Here is a 17140-nt window from a genome sequence, read left to right as displayed (position 1 = left end):
TGCCTCCAGTGACTCTTCCAAACTTCTATAGATGCTCCATAGAAAGCATTATGTAGGGCTGCATCACAGCTTGTTTTGTGAAAATCTGTGCATGGGAACTCAAGCAGTTGCAGAAATTGGTAAATGTAGACCAGTCCATTACACAGACCAGACTTCTCACCACTGATTACATCTACACTTTGCGCTGCCTCGGAAAAGCAGCCAATGTAACCAAAGACCCGTTCACTCAGACCATTCAATATCAATAGTCAATAGTCGTTTATTTGTCACATACACATAAATGTGTAGTGAAATGAAACATTACCCGCAGTTGAAACACTAAGACCAATAAGAATAATCAATAAAAATGCAATAACACATACAATCATACACTAACACCAAACAAAAGAAACATCCATCACAGTGAGTCTCCTCCAGTCCCTCCTCACTGTGATGGAAGGCCAGAATGTATTTTCTCTTCCCTGCCGTCTTCCCCCACGGTCAGGCTGTTGGAGTTGCCACATCGGGGCGGTCGGGGCTTCCGACATTGGAGTGCCGCGCCGGACGGTGAAAGGTCCGCGGCCTATTCCAGGCCGTGACGGACGGTGAAAGGTCCGCGGCGGGCCGACCCAAGCCCCGCGATTCGGGGCGGGTGAACACGCTGCCTCTGCCGCTGCCGGAGGTCCCGATGTCGACCCCCACCCAGGGCAGGGCCTGCGGGCTTCCGACGTCCACGCGGCCCGCGCCGGAGCCTCCGGAGACGAGTCGCAGCCGCTCCCGCAGCATCCGCAGGCAGCCAGCGCCGCAGGTGGTGAGTCCGGGCCGTGGGCTCTGCGAACCTGAGCCCAAGTGGTCCCAGGTGCATGGCCGGTGATAGGCCACAGCGGGAACAGAGACACGACACAGAAACAAAGGTCGCGTCTCCGTTCGGGAGAGAGAATTTTTTACAGTTCCAGTTCCCTCCCACCCCCCCCCCCCCCCACAAACATAACATACAAACACTACACCATATTAAAACTACAATTCATACAATACAACAAAAAAACACAAAAGACAGACGGACTGCAGGCAAGCCGCAGCTGCGACGGCCTTCTTCTCCCTGCTCCAGTCCGCAGAAAGTACACATACGTGAAAGCGCGCATAACCAGCAGCTTCTTCCCGTCCGTTATTGGGCTTCTTAAGGGCCCTTCCATAAGCGATTGTACTGTTTAATTCACATTTCCTAATTGACGGCATTGAACTTTGTCTCTGGAGCTGATGCGCTACATTGATGAAACTGTATCCGCACTCTGCATCTTCCCCTTTGCTCTATCTATGGTACATGAGTTCGAACTCATTGTACCTGTGCATGGAATATCTGGTTGCCTGGATAACATGCAAAGCACAGTTTCTTCATTCACTGTACCCCATGTAACAATAATAATCCTAATCCTAAACAAACACCTGCAACCCTGTGTGCCTCGCATCGTACAACTCCGGCAAGCCAGTGAGAGGTCTCAAAGGTTACGGAAGTATTGCATCACCTGCCTCTCCAACTCTGCGTTCCCACAGTTAAAAGTGAATTACTGCATATGCTCGAATGAATCTTTTGTGTTTTTACAAAACTCGTATTCTCAACTGTCCATTTCCGTTTCTTAGGACAAACGTCGAGCGGAATTATGCAACGCGGCTTGCGCAGATGTTTTTCATTCTTACAAATTTACAGATAAATCAGGGTTTGAAGACATTAAAGTACGATATGCAGCATGATATTCTATATCATGAACTATAGTTTGCTTGTGTATCTTCCTCTTTCCTCTATCTATTGTACAATAATTAACTGTTTGCAAATATATATGATACATCGGAAAAGATCTGGTAGCATGTGAAACAAATAATTCCACTAGACCCCAGTACCCGTGACACATACAAACCTTACATAAGCTAACCAACCAAATGATTTGAGGTGAGTAAGAAACATGACCAGAGCGGTAATGTTCGTACTCTGATGGAGACTAAAATTGGAGCCGATGCTGGTACACAGGAGAAGGTGATGAATGTTTGTTAACAAATGAACTGTTAGACTAATGCAAAGAGAAGGCGAGGAGAGGGAATAGGAGGAGCAACACAGTAAAATCGTTGATAATGTAAAGCAGATCGTAGAAATTCCCGCGCTTCTACGGAATTAGAGGAAGACAGGATATACTCAGTCGGGGAATCCACTGTGGTTGAAGTTTATGTTAACTTTTATTTAGTTGTGTGTCTTGTTGTTTTTTTTTGTATGGCTGTGTGGTAATTCGAATTTCACTGTACCTTAATTGGCACACGTGACAATAAACTGACCATGAACCTTGAGTCAGAGAGTCACACAGCGGGCAAACATGCCCTTCCACCCAACTTGCCCCTGCTGAGCAACACGAATCGTCGACGTCAGGCCCACCTGCCAGATTAGGACAATATCCGTCTAACCCTAACCTAACTATGTACCTGTCTAAATGTTTTTTTAAACATTGTGATAGCACCTGCCTCATCTACCTCGTCCGGCAGCTCGATCCGCACACCAACCTGCTTTGTTTAAAGAAATATCGCTTCGGTTCCTATTAAATCTCCCACCAGTCACCTTAAACTATGTCCTCTGGTTCTCGATTCCCCTACTATGGTTAAACAATTGTGCATTTACACTATCTATTCCTCTCATGATTTTGTATACCCCGAACGATCATCCTTCATTCTCATGGACTCCAATAAATAAAGTCCTAGCCTCCTCAACCTCTCCGTATCGCTCAGACACTGGAGTGCGGGCGACATACGAGTAAATCTGTTCTGTATCCTTTCCATCTTAACACCATCTTTCCTCCAACAGGATGACCCAAACGGAACACAATACTCTGAGGCCCAACCAATGTCTTGTACAACTTCCCAACATCGATATTCAATACTCTGATTGATGATGGCCAATGTGCCAAAGGCCTTCTTGACCACTCTGTCTACTTGTGACGCCACTTTCAAAGAGCTGTGTACCTGCACTGCTCGATCCCTCTTCACAACAACACTCGTCAGAGCCCTGAAATTCAGGATGTAATCCGTGCCCTTGTTTTTACTTCACAAAATGCAAAACATCACAAGTCTATGCATTTAATTCCGTCTACAAGTCCTCAGCTCACCTGCCCAGCCAATCAAGGTCCTGCTGTAATTCTTAACCACCATCTTCGCTATATGCAACATTAGTGACATCGGCAAACTTACTAATGATGCCTTATACGTTCTCATCCGATTCATTGCTTTAGATGCCAAATAGCAATGGGGCCAGCACCGAATCCTGAAGTGTGTAAAATCATTCCTGGCATATCGAATTTCCGCAGGTTCCTGTTGGTGTGCTTTATTGGGACACGTTTCTATGTGGTCGGTGCACGACAGATCATTGGTCATATTAATGCCAAGGAATTACAAGTTTTCAACTATTTCCAGTTTGGTGCTGATTGGGGCAGGGTACTCGTGTCAGGGGGCGGGATAAAGAAATAATATAGGTGGGGACAGGAAGACAGTGGGAGAACTGGGAAGAGGGAGGGGCAGGGGGGAAAGGGAGAGCCAGAGGAACTATCTAAAGTTGGCGAAGTCAATGTTCATACCGTTGAGCTGCAAACTGCCCAAGCGAAATATGAGATGCTGTTCCTCCAATTTCCAGTGGTCCTCACGATGGCACTGGAGGAGGCCCATGACAGAAAGGTCAGACTGGGAGTGGGATGGGGTGTTGAAGTGCTCAGCCACCAGGGGATCGGGTTGGTTAAGGCGGACTGAGCGAAGGTGTTGACTGAAACGATCGCCGAGTGTGCGTTTGGTCTCGCCGATGCAGAGAAGTTGACATCTAGAGCAGCGGATACAATATATGAGGTTGGAGGAAGTGCAGGTGAACCTCTGTCTCACCTGGAAAGATTGTTTGGGTCCTTGGATGGAGTTGAGGGGGAGGTAAAGGGACAGGTGTTGCATCTCCTGCGGTTGCAGTGGAAAGTGCCCGGGTGGGGTGGTTTGGGTAGGAAAGGACGAGTGGACCAGGGAGTTACGAAGGGAAAGGTCTCTGCGGAACGCAGAAAGGAGAGGAGATTGGAAGCTGTGGCCAGTAGTCGGGTCCCGTTGGAGGTAACAGAAATGTTGGAGGATGATTTGTTCGATACGCTGGCTGATGGGATGGAAGGTGAGGACAAGGGGGATTCTGGCCTTGTTACGAATGGGGGGAGGGGGAGCAAGAGCGGAGCTGCGGGATGTAGAGGATGCCCTAGTGAGAGCCTCATCTATAATGGGAGAGGTGAAGCACTCACTAACTTCATACATTTCACCACCGATTTCCATCCTGCTCTTAAATATACTTGGACTATCTCCGACATCTCCCTACCGTTTCTGGACCTCGCCATCTCCATCACAGGAGACAGACTAGTGACTAGTACGCCTTGCACCGCCAGGGAACCGGGTTCGATCCTCACTCCGGGTACTCCGCGACCGCCCACAACACTCTGGCTGAGGCGAAGGTTGCCAATAGAGACGGAGAGCGGCGGCAGGTTAGTGGGAGGGTCGGTGCAGGTTTCCTTTGTGTGGAAATCAGGCTGCGGTGTTGTTTACCTGCTGCTGCAAGTCCCGCCCAAAGCAGTGATTGCCATTGAAACTGCGGCAGACTGATTCACAGTCCGGAGCGGTGACAATTTGTCCGCCACTTCATTGACCAGTGTGTGAGCAGTGAGCGTTTGTGGACATGCCCCACTGGATAAACATGTGTCCGTTGTATGGCTGTTCGTCCGCAACTCCCCGAGGACTGAGTCCCTTTGTTCTCCCTTCTGTGGCAGAGTCTGGGCGCCGGGGCTGCGGCCAGAAGCCGACAATGTTGATCCGCTCTCGCTCGTTCTCTCTTGGACGGAGCTCACTGCGATTTCCCCGAAGTCTTGAAGCTTCAAAGTCACCGATATTACTGGCAATTGGGCATTCCGTTGCCTCGTCTGGTGGGTCCTTGGTGTGTTGAGGGTCTGAGTCTCGGACTACAGGAGAAACCGTGAATCCCCGTCAATCTTCCTGGAACACTGCTCGGAATCTCAACTCTTGGTCGAACAACTGAAGCAGAAGTGCGTATGTTTGACGTAAGGTTTTGAACGGGAACAAGGGCGGGTCGTTGGGGGTTAGATGCAGGAACTGCAGATTAGCAAATTACCCTCCCTCCGCTCGCCCCCATACCTCCCGTTCCCATTCTCCACTGGACCCCCACTACCAATCCCCCTCCCCAACCATCCCACCCATCTCTCTCCATGGCTCCTTCGCTGTCTTCCCATCACATCCACTCCCCCATCACCCTCCCATTCCCACTAACCCTCATTTTACCCCGCACCCTATCCCCCCGTATCCCCCCCACACAAACACCTGACCGCCAGACCACCAACATATCCGACGGCCTATACCTCATCCCCCACACACTCGACCCCCAACTCCCACACAAGGCACCCCTTGAAACCCAGACTCCCACACTCCTGACCCCCAGCCCCGTTGCACACCTGACCCCACGCCCCCCGCACACCTGAACACCACACCCCACACACAACTGAACTCCTCCCTCTCCTAAAATTGACCCCCAGCCCCCCAGCCCCCCACACGCCAAATAACCCCTGCCCCCACACACCTGAACACGAGCCCCCCTCACACACCTGATCTCCTGACGCCTATCCCGCCGCACACCCTACACCTGGCAAACCACACGTGACCCCGAGACCGACCCCCAGCTTCCCCACACACCTGACCCCATGACCCGCACACACACCTGACCTCCTGACCCCCACACACACCTGACCACCCAGTCCCCCCCACACCTGACCCCCTTCCACTCCCACACACCTGTCCCCCAGCCCCCAACGCAACTTACCCCCAGACCACACACACACCTGACACCCAGCCCCCACAAACCTGACCCCAAGCCCCCCAATTACCTGACCCCAAAACACACCTGTCACCCAGTCCCCCTATACTCCTGCCCCCAGCCCCCCACACACCTAAATCCCAGCCTCGCTCAGAGCTGACTCCCAGCCCCCCACACACCTGACCTTCTGACTCCCCACACACATGACACCAGCCCCCCACACACATGACCACCTGTTCCCCCAAACACCTGAACCCCTGATCCTCAGACCCCCACAAACCTCAACTCCAGTCCCCCACATACCTGACCCCAATTCCCACACAAATCTGACCACCAGCCTCGCACACAACTGATCTCTGAACCTCAGTAGCCACACACACTTGCCCCCCAGCCGCCCCCACCCAACACGCCCGATTCAGCCCCCCACACTCATGACAACCTGCCCGGTCACACACCTGACCCCCTCAAACCCCCACACACCTAACGAACTGCTCCCCACACACCTGAACACCTTGTCACCCAGACCACCGGACACCTGTCCATTATCCCCACCACACACGTGAACTCCTGCCCCGCACACACCTCAACTCCTGCCCCGCACACACCTCAACTCCAACCCCCAAAATACCTGACCTTAGCCCTCCAAAAACCTGACCCCTTCAGCCCCCCCGAACCTCTGACCCCCACCTCTACCACACACCTGAACCCGTGCCCCGCACTCAGCTGACCCGCTGACCCCAGCACACCTGTCCCTAAGCCCACCCACACACCTGAACCCCAGCCCCCCAGAACCCGGAAAACGAGACTCACACACACATGACCCCGCAGCTCCCCCCACACACCTGACCCCCATACCCCAACACACCTGACCCCCAACCCCTCATAAACCTGACCCAGACGTCCAACACATCTGACCCACTGACCCGCCCAACATTTGACCCAAAGCCCCATCACTCACCTGCCCCCACAACCCTCACACACCTGACCCATTGACCCACATCCCCCGCACACACTTGACCCCCATCCCCCCACAAACCTGACCCCCAGCCCCCCACGCACCTGGCAGCCAGACCGCTCAGACACCTGACCCCAACCTCCACATACACCTCACCTCCATACCCCCACAAACCTGACCCCCAGTCCCCCGCACACTTGACCCCCAGCCCCCCACAAAACTGACAACCAGCCTCTCCACAAACCAGAACCCCATCACCACACACACTTGACCTCCAGCACCATGCATACCTGGCCCCCAACCCCCACACACCTGACCCCAGCTCCCCATACACCTGAACCCAGCCCCCCCACACACGTGACCCTAGCCTCCACACACCTCACCTCTGAACCCCAGTAACACACACACACATGGCACCCAGCCCCCCACACACCTGCCCCCCCAGCCACCCCCACACGACTGATCCACGCCCCCCCCCCCAAACCTGACAACCATCCCCCCACACACACCTGACCCATTGGTCCCCACACACCTGAACAACTTCTCACCCAGCCCCCCGGACTGGTGTCGCTCAGACCCCCCATACACCTGAACTCCAGCAAACCACGCACCTCAACACCTGCCCTCCACACGCCTGACCCCTTCAGCTCCCCCACATAGCTTACCCCCCAGTCTTCACACACCTGATCCCCAGACGCCAACACACCTGACCGCCTCAGCCACCCACACCCCTGAAACCCACCCCTCCGACACACCTGACCTCCAGCCCCGCATACACCTGAACCGAAAGCCCCCCACCCACCTGACCACCTCAGCGCCCCTCACACCTGACCCCCAGAGCCCCCCAAACACTTGAATCCCAGCCCCCTCCACACACCTGACCCCCTCATCCCCCCCACACACCTGTTCCCCAACACTCCGACACACTTGAACACCAACCCAGCCGTCCCACACGCCTGTCCCCAGCACCGCACATAGCTGACATCCAGCCCCCCACACAGCTGAAACCTAGCCCCTCCATACACCTGACCCCAGCCCCCACGCACACATGTGACATATAGCCCCCACGCACCTGATCTCCAGTTCCGACACAACTGACCCCTGATCCCATGTAGCCACACAAACATGACACCCAGCCTCCCACACACGTGCGCCCGAGCTACCACACACTCCTGAACCACAGCCCCCCCCCTCGAACACTCAGCCCCCCCTCACATCTGACACCCAGACCCCCACACGCCTGACCCCAGTCCTCCGCACCTGACACCCAGGCCCCCCCCACCACTCACCGGACACCCATACACCTGACCTGCAGCCCCCCACACACCTGACCAACTTGTCACCCAGCCCCCCGGACACCTCATCCCCCCCTCCCACCTGAACCCCCGTCCCGCACACACCTGAATCCTAGCCCCCCACGCACCTGACCCCCACAGCACCTACTCCACACACCTGATTCGCAACCTCCACACACCTGACACCAAGCGCCCCACACACCTGACCCCCTCAGCCCCCACACACCTGACACCCTGCCCCCAAAACAGCAGACCTCAGCCATCCACACACCTGACCCCGTCAGCCCCCCACACCCCTGACCCCCACCCCTCCGACACACCTGAACTCCAGCCCCGTAAACACCTGAACACCAGCCCCCCCACACATAACCCCCTCAGCCCGTCCACATAGCTGAAACCACAACCCCCACGCACCTGACCCACTGACAAACAGCCCCGGCTCACACATTTGACACCCATCCACCACAAACCTGAATCCCAGCCCCCCAACCACATGACAGCCACCCCCGACCCACACACACACACCTGACCCCAACCCACACACACCTCTCCACAGTCCCCCAAATACCTGAGCCCCAGCCCCCACTCACCTGACGCCCTTACCCTCACACATCTGACCGTCTGACACACAGCCCCCCACACCTAAAACCCAGCCCCTATACACCTGATCCCAGCCCCCCACACACCTGACCCCAGCCCCCCACACACCTGACCCCAGCCCCCCACACACCTGACCCCAGCCCCACACACCTGACCCCGTCAGCCCCCCACACAGCTGATCCCTTGCCCACAACAGACCTGACCTCAGCCCTCCACACACCTGAACCCGAACCCCCCCACACCCATGACCCCCACCCCTCCGACACACCTGTACTCCAAACCCCAACACACCTAACCTCAGCCCTCCAATACCTGACTTCCTCAGACCCCCGCACATCTGACCCACACCCCTACCACACAACAGACCCCCCTGACTCCCCACACACCTGATCCTGAGCCCACCCACACACCTGAACCCCAGCCCCCCCCATAAACCGGACCACCAGCCTCCCACACACATGAGCGCCAGCTCCCCACACACACCTGACCGCCAGACCACCACACACCTGACCCTCAGCCGCCCAACACATCTGACCCACTGACCCGCCCAACATTTGCCCCAAAGCCACATCACATACCTGGCCCCCAAACCCATCAAACCCCTACCCTCTGGCCCACAGCTACCGCACACACCTGGTCCCCAGACCACCACATACCTGACCCCAACCCCCACAAACATGACCCCAGCACCTAACTGCCAGCCCCCCAAACACACCTGACACCAACCTCCACACACACCTCACCTCCAGTCCCCCACATACCTGAAACCCAGTCCCCACGCACACCTGACCCCCAACCCCCCCACTAATCTGACCTCCTGACACCCAGCCCCCCACACAACTGACAACCAGACCCCCACAAACCTGAACTCCAACCCCCCCACACACCTGACATCCAGCCCCCAGCATACCTGGCCCGCAGCCCCCACACACCTGACCCCCAGCCCCCCATACACCTGACCCTATCCCCCCAGACACACACGTGATCCTATCTCCGAAGCATACCTGACCCCCTCAGCCCCCAAACACACCTCACTGCCAGACCCCCACACACCTCACTCCCAGCCCCCCACACACCAGCCCCCCTCAGCCCCCTACACACACCTCACTCCCAGCCCCCCCACACACCAGACCCCCTCAGCCCCCCACACACCAGACCCCCTCACCCCCACCCCCACACACCTCACTCCCAGCCCCCCAAAAGCCTGAACCGCTCAGCCCCCCCGCACATAGCTGATCACCAGCCCCCCACACACCTGACACGCTCAGCCCACCCACAAACCTCACCCCAGCCCCCACACACACCTGCCCCCTCAGACCCCCACACACCTGACCCCTTGCCCACAAAAGACCTGAATTCAGCCCTCCATTCACCTGACCTCCCGACCCCCCCACAACACTGACCCCAACCCCTCCGACACACCTGAACTCCTGCCCCCCATATACATGTCCCCCTCAGCCACCCCCCACATAGCTGACCCCCAGCCCTCACACAACTGACACCCTGCCCCAACACATCTGACCTCAGCTCCCCACACACCTTACCCCAACCCCTCCCACACACCTGAACCCCAGCCCCGCAAACAGCTGGCCCCCTGACTCCCCACACACCCGAAACTGAGTCGCCACACATCCGAACCCCAGCCCCCTAGAAACCGGACTCCCAGCCTCCCACACACATGGCTCTCAGCTCCACACACACACCTGACCCACAGACCCTCACACAAATGACCACCAGCCCCTCATTAACCTGACCCCCAGCTGCCCAACATATCCGACACTCCGTTCCCACAAACACCTGACCCCTAACCCCCATTCAGCTGACCCCAGCCCCTCACAAACCTGACCCCCACCTTCCCAACACATCTGACCCAATGACCCCACCAACATTTGACCCAAAGGCCCCTCACACACCTGGCCCACTGACCCCGCACACACACCTGACCACAATCCCCCCACAAACCTGACCCCCAGCCCCCCACGCAACTGATAGCCCGCCCCCCACACACACACCTGACCACAAGCCCCACACACACCTCACCTCCAGTCCCCCACATACCTGACCCCCCAGTCCCCCCGCAAACTTGACCCCCAGCCCTCTGCTTACCTGACCCCCAGCCCCAATTCACCTGAAGCCCTGACCCCCCACACATCTGACCCCCTGACCCACAGACCCCACACCTGAAACCCACACCCCATACACCTGACCCCAGCTCTCCCCAGACAGATGACCCCAGAGCCCACACACCTGAACCACAGTCCCCACACACCTGACCTCTGAACCTCAGTAGCCACGCACACATGACACCCAGCGCCCCACACACGTGCGCCCCAGCCGCCCCTCCCACACACCTGAACCACGCCCACGCACACCTGACAACCAGCCCCCCACACACCTGACCCCCTCAACCATCCACACACCTGACCCACTGCTCCCCACTCACCTGAACAACTTATCACCCAGCCCCCCACACACCTGTCCCTCAGCCCCCCCCACACACCTGAAATCCAGCCCCGCACACACCTGAACCCCAGCCCCCCACACACCTGAACCCCAGCCCCCCACACACCTGACACCAGGCCCCCAACACACGTGACCTCTACCCTCCAAACACCTGATCTCCTCAGCCCCCACACCTCTGACCCCCAATCCGACCACGCATCTGAACCCCAGCCCCCCACACACCTGAACCCCAGTCACCCAGAAACCGGACCACCAGCCTCCCACACACATGACCCAGCTCCCCATACACAGCAGATCCCCATACCCTCACACCACCTGACTCCCAGCCCCCCACAAACCTGACCCATAGCCGCCCAACACATCTGACCCACTAACCCGCCCAACATTTGACCCAAAACCCAATCACACACCTGGCCCCCACACCCCTTATACACCTGACCCACTGACACACAACCCCGGACACACATGATCTCCAGACCCCCTCACACCTAACCCCCATCCCCCCGCACACTTGACCTCCAGCCTCCCACTCACCTGACACTCTGAAAACCACACATCTGACACCCCTGACCCCCAGCCCCCCACACTAATGACAACCAGCCCCCCACAAACCTGAACCCCAGCTCCCCATACACCTGACCCCAGCCCACACACGCACGCCACCCCAGTCCCCACACACATGAACCCGAGACCCCACACACCAGACTTCTCAACCCCAGTAACCACACACACATGCCACCCAGCCCCCACACACGTCCCCCCCCCCCCAGACGCCCCGCAGACGCCTGAACCACGTCCCGGCCACACACCTAACAAGCAGCCCCCCATACACCTGTCCCACTGCTCCCAACCCACCTGAATAACTTGTCACCCAGCCCCCCGGACACGTGTCCTTCAGCCACCACGCACACCCTTACTCTAGCAAAGCAAGCACATGAACGTCAGCTTCCCACACACCTGACACCCTCAGCCCCCCAAAAAAACTGAACCCCCAGCCCCCACACACTTGAACCCCTGCCCGCCACAAACCTGAAAAATTTGTCACCCTGCTCCCCGGACACCTGTTCCACAGCCCCCGCTCACATCTAAACCCCAGCACCCTACACACCTGAACTCATCAATCCAAGCCCCTCACACACCTGACACCCTCGGTCCCCACACACCTAACCCCTTGCCAACAACAGACCTGACCCCTGCCCCCCACACACCTGACACCCTCATCCACCCCCTCCCCACATAGCTGAACCCCAGCCCCCACACACCTGAACTCAATCCACCACACACCTGACCTCCACCCCACCCACACACCTGAACCCCAGCCCCGCACACAGCTGACCCCCTGATTGACCACACACATGACCTCCAGCCGCCCAACGCATCTGACCCACTGACCACCCCCAACATTTGACCCAAAGCCCCATCACACACCTGGCGCCCACACCCTTCACACACCTGACCCCCAGCCCCCACTCACCTGATGCCCTGAACCCCACACATTTGACCCTCGGTCGGTGCAGGTTTCCTTTGTGTGGAAATCAGGCTGCGGTGTTGTTTACCTGCTGCTGCTAGTCCCGCCCAAAGCAGTGATTGCCATTGAAACTGCGGCAGACTGATTCACAGTCCGGAGCGGTGACAATTTGTCCGCCACTTCATTGACCAGTGTGTGAGCAGTGAGCGTTTGTGGACATGCCCCACTGGATAAACATGTGTCCGTTGTATGGCTGTTCGTCCGCAACTCCCCGAGGACTGAGTCCCTTTGTTCTCCCTTCTGTGGCAGAGTCTGGGCGCCGGGGCTGCGGCCAGAAGCCGACAATGTTGATCCGCTCTCGCTCGTTCTCTCTTGGACGGAGCTCACTGCGATTTCCCCGAAGTCTTGAAGCTTCAAAGTCACCGATATTACTGGCAATTGGGCATTCCGTTGCCTCGTCTGGTGGGTCCTTGGTGTGTTGAGGGTCTGAGTCTCGGACTACAGGAGAAACCGTGAATCCCCGTCAATCTTCCTGGAACACTGCTCGGAATCTCAACTCTTGGTCGAACAACTGAAGCAGAAGTGCGTATGTTGGACGTAAGGTTTTGAACGGGAACAAGGGCGGGTCGTTGGGGGTTAGATGCAGGAACTGCAGATTAGCAAATTACCCTCCCTCCGCTCGCCCCCATACCTCCCGTTCCCATTCTCCACTGGACCCCCACTACCAATCCCCCTCCCCAACCATCCCACCCATCTCTCTCCATGGCTCCTTCGCTGTCTTCCCAACACATCCACTCCCCCATCACCCTCCCATTCCCACTAACCCTCATTTTACCCCGCACCCTATCCCCCCGTATCCCCCCCACACAAACACCTGACCGCCAGACCACCAACATATCCGACGGCCTATACCTCATCCCCCACACACTCGACCCCCAACTCCCACACAAGGCACCCCTTGAAACCCAGACTCCCACACTCCTGACCCCCAGCCCCGCTGCACACCTGAACCCACGCCCCCCGCACACCTGAACACCACACCCCACACACAACTGAACTCCTCCCTCTCCTAAAATTGACCCCCAGCCCCCCAGCCCCCCACACGCCAAATAACCCCTGCCCCCACACACCTGAACACGAGCCCCCCTCACACACATGATCTCCTGACGCCCATCCCGCCGCACACCCTACACCTGGCAAACCACACGTGACCCCGAGACCGACCCCCAGCTTCCCCACACACCTGACCCCATGACCCGCACACACACCTGACCTGCTGACCCCCACACACACCTGACCACCCAGTCCCCCCCACACCTGACCCCCTTCCACTCCCACACACCTGTCCCCCAGCCCCCAACGCAACTTACCCCCAGACCACACACACACCTGACACCTAGCCCCCACAAACCTGACCCCAAGCCCCCCAATTACCTGACCCCAAAACACACCTGTCACCCAGTCCCCCTATACTCCTGCCCCCAGCCCCCCACACACCTAAATCCCAGCCTCGCTCAGAGCTGACTCCCAGCCCCCCACACACCTGACCTTCTGACTCCCCACACACATGACACCAGCCCCCCACACACATGACCACCTGTTCCCCCAAACACCTGAACCCCTGATCCTCAGACCCACACAAACCTCAACTCCAGTCCCCCACATACCTGACCCCAATTCCCACACAAATCTGACCACCAGCCTCGCACACAACTGATCTCTGAACCTCAGTAGCCACACACACTTGCCCCCCAGCCGCCCCCACCCAACACGCCCGATTCAGCCCCCCACACTCATGACAACCTGCCCGGTCACACACCTGACCCCCTCAAACCCCCACACACCTAACGAACTGTTCCCCACACACCTGAACACCTTGTCACCCAGACCACCGGACACCTGTCCATTATCCCCACCACACACGTGAACTCCTGCCCCGCACACACCTCAACTCCTGCCCCGCACACACCTCAACTCCAACCCCCAAAATACCTGACCTTAGCCCTCCAAAAACCTGACCCCTTCAGCCCCCCCGAACCTCTGACCCCCACCTCTACCACACACCTGAACCCGTGCCCCGCACTCAGCTGACACGCTGACCCCAGCACACCTGTCCCTAAGCCCACCCACACACCTGAACCCCAGCCCCCCAGAACCCGGAAAACGAGACTCACACACACATGACCCCGCAGCTCCCCCCACACACCTGACCCCCATACCCCAACACACCTGACCCCCAACCCCTCATAAACCTGACCCAGACGTCCAACACATCTGACCCACTGACCCGCCCAACATTTGACCCAAAGCCCCATCACTCACCTGCCCCCACAACCCTCACACACCTGACCCATTGACCCACTTCCCCCGCACACACTTGACCCCCATCCCCCCACAAACCTGACCCCCAGCCCCCCACGCACCTGGCAGCCAGACCGCTCAGACACCTGACCCCAACCTCCACATACACCTCACCTCCATACCCCCACAAACCTGACCCCCAGTCCCCCGCACACTTGACCCCCAGCCCCCCACAAAACTGACAACCAGCCTCTCCACAAACCAGAACCCCATCACCACACACACTTGACCTCCAGCACCATGCATACCTGGCCCACAACCCCCACACACCTGACCACAGCTCCCCATACACCTGAACCCAGACCCCCACACACGTGACCCTAGCCTCCACACACCTCACCTCTGAACCCCAGTAACACACACACACATGGCACCCAGCCACCCACACACCTGCCCCCCCCCAGCCACCCCCACACGACTGATCCACGCCCCCCTCCCAAACCTGACAACCACCCCCCCACACACACCTGACCCATTGGTCCCCACACACCTGAACAACTTCTCACCCAGCCCCCCGGACGGGTGTCGCTCAGACCCCCCATACACCTGAACTCCAGCAAACCACGCACCTCAACACCTGCCCTCCACACGCCTGACCCCTTCAGCTCCCCCACATAGCTTACCCCCCAGTCTTCACACACCTGATCCCCAGACGCCAACACACCTGACCGCCTCAGCCACCCACACCCCTGAAACCCACCCCTCCGACACACCTGACCTCCAGCCCCGCATACACCTGAACCGAAAGCCCCCCACCCACCTGACCACCTCAGCGCCCCTCACACCTGACCCCCAGAGCCCCCCAAACACTTGAATCCCAGCCCCCTCCACACACCTGACCCCCTCATCCCCCCCACACACCTGTTCCCCACCACTCCGACACACTTGAACACCAACCCAGCCGTCCCACACGCCTGTCCCCAGCACCGCACATAGCTGACATCCAGCCCCCCACACAGCTGAAACCTAGCCCCTCCATACACCTGACCCCAGCCCCCACGCACACATGTGACATACAGCCCCCACGCACCTGAACTCCAGTTCCGACACAACTGACCCCTGATCCCATGTAGCCACACAAACATGACACCCAGCCTCCCACACACGTGCGCCCGAGCTACCACACACTACTGAACCACAGCCCCCCCCTCGAACACTCAGCCCCCCCTCACATCTGACACCCAGACCCCCACACGCCTGACCCCAGTCCTCCGCACCTGACACCCAGGCCCCCCCCACCACTCACCGGACACCCATACACCTGACCTGCAGCCCCCCACACACCTGACCAACTTGTCACCCAGACCCCGGACACCTCATCCCCCCCTCCCACCTGAACCCCCGTCCCGCACACACCTGAATCCTAGCCCCCCACGCACCTGACCCCCACAGCACCTACTCCACACACCTGAATCGCAACCTCCACACACCTGACACCAAGCGCCCCACACACCTGACCCCCTCAGCCCCCACACACCTGACACCCTGCCCCCAAAACAGCAGACCTCAGCCATCCACACACCTGACCCCGTCAGCCCCCCACACCCCTGACCCCCACCCCTCCGACACACCTGAACTCCAGCCCCGTAAACACCTGAACACCAGCCCCCCCACACATAACCCCCTCAGCCCGTCCACATAGCTGACACCACAACCCCCACGCACCTGACCCACTGACAAACAGCCCCGGCTCACACATTTGACACCCATCCACCACAAACCTGAATCCCAGCCCCCCAACCACATGACAGCCACCCCCACCCACACACACACACCTGACCCCAACCCACACACACCTCTCCACAGTCCCCCATACACCTGATCCCAGCCCCCCACACACCTGACCCCAGCCCCCCACACACCTGACCCCAGCCCCCCACACACCTGACCCCAGCCCCACACACCTGACCCCGTCAGCCCCCCACACAGCTGATCCCTTGCCCACAACAGACCTGACCTCAGCCCTCCACACACCTGAACCCGAACCCCCCCACACCCATGACCCCCACCCCTCCGACACACCTGAACTCCAACCCCCAACACACCTAACCTCAGCCCTCCAATACCTGACTTCCTCAGACCCCCGCACATCTGACCCACACCCCTACCACACAACAGACCCCCTGACACCCCACACACCTGATCCTGAG

The sequence above is a fragment of the Rhinoraja longicauda genome, chromosome 39, assembly GCF_053455715.1.
Source record: "Rhinoraja longicauda isolate Sanriku21f chromosome 39, sRhiLon1.1, whole genome shotgun sequence".
Lineage (NCBI taxonomy): Eukaryota > Metazoa > Chordata > Chondrichthyes > Rajiformes > Arhynchobatidae > Rhinoraja > Rhinoraja longicauda.
This window is presented reverse-complemented; position numbering follows the sequence as displayed.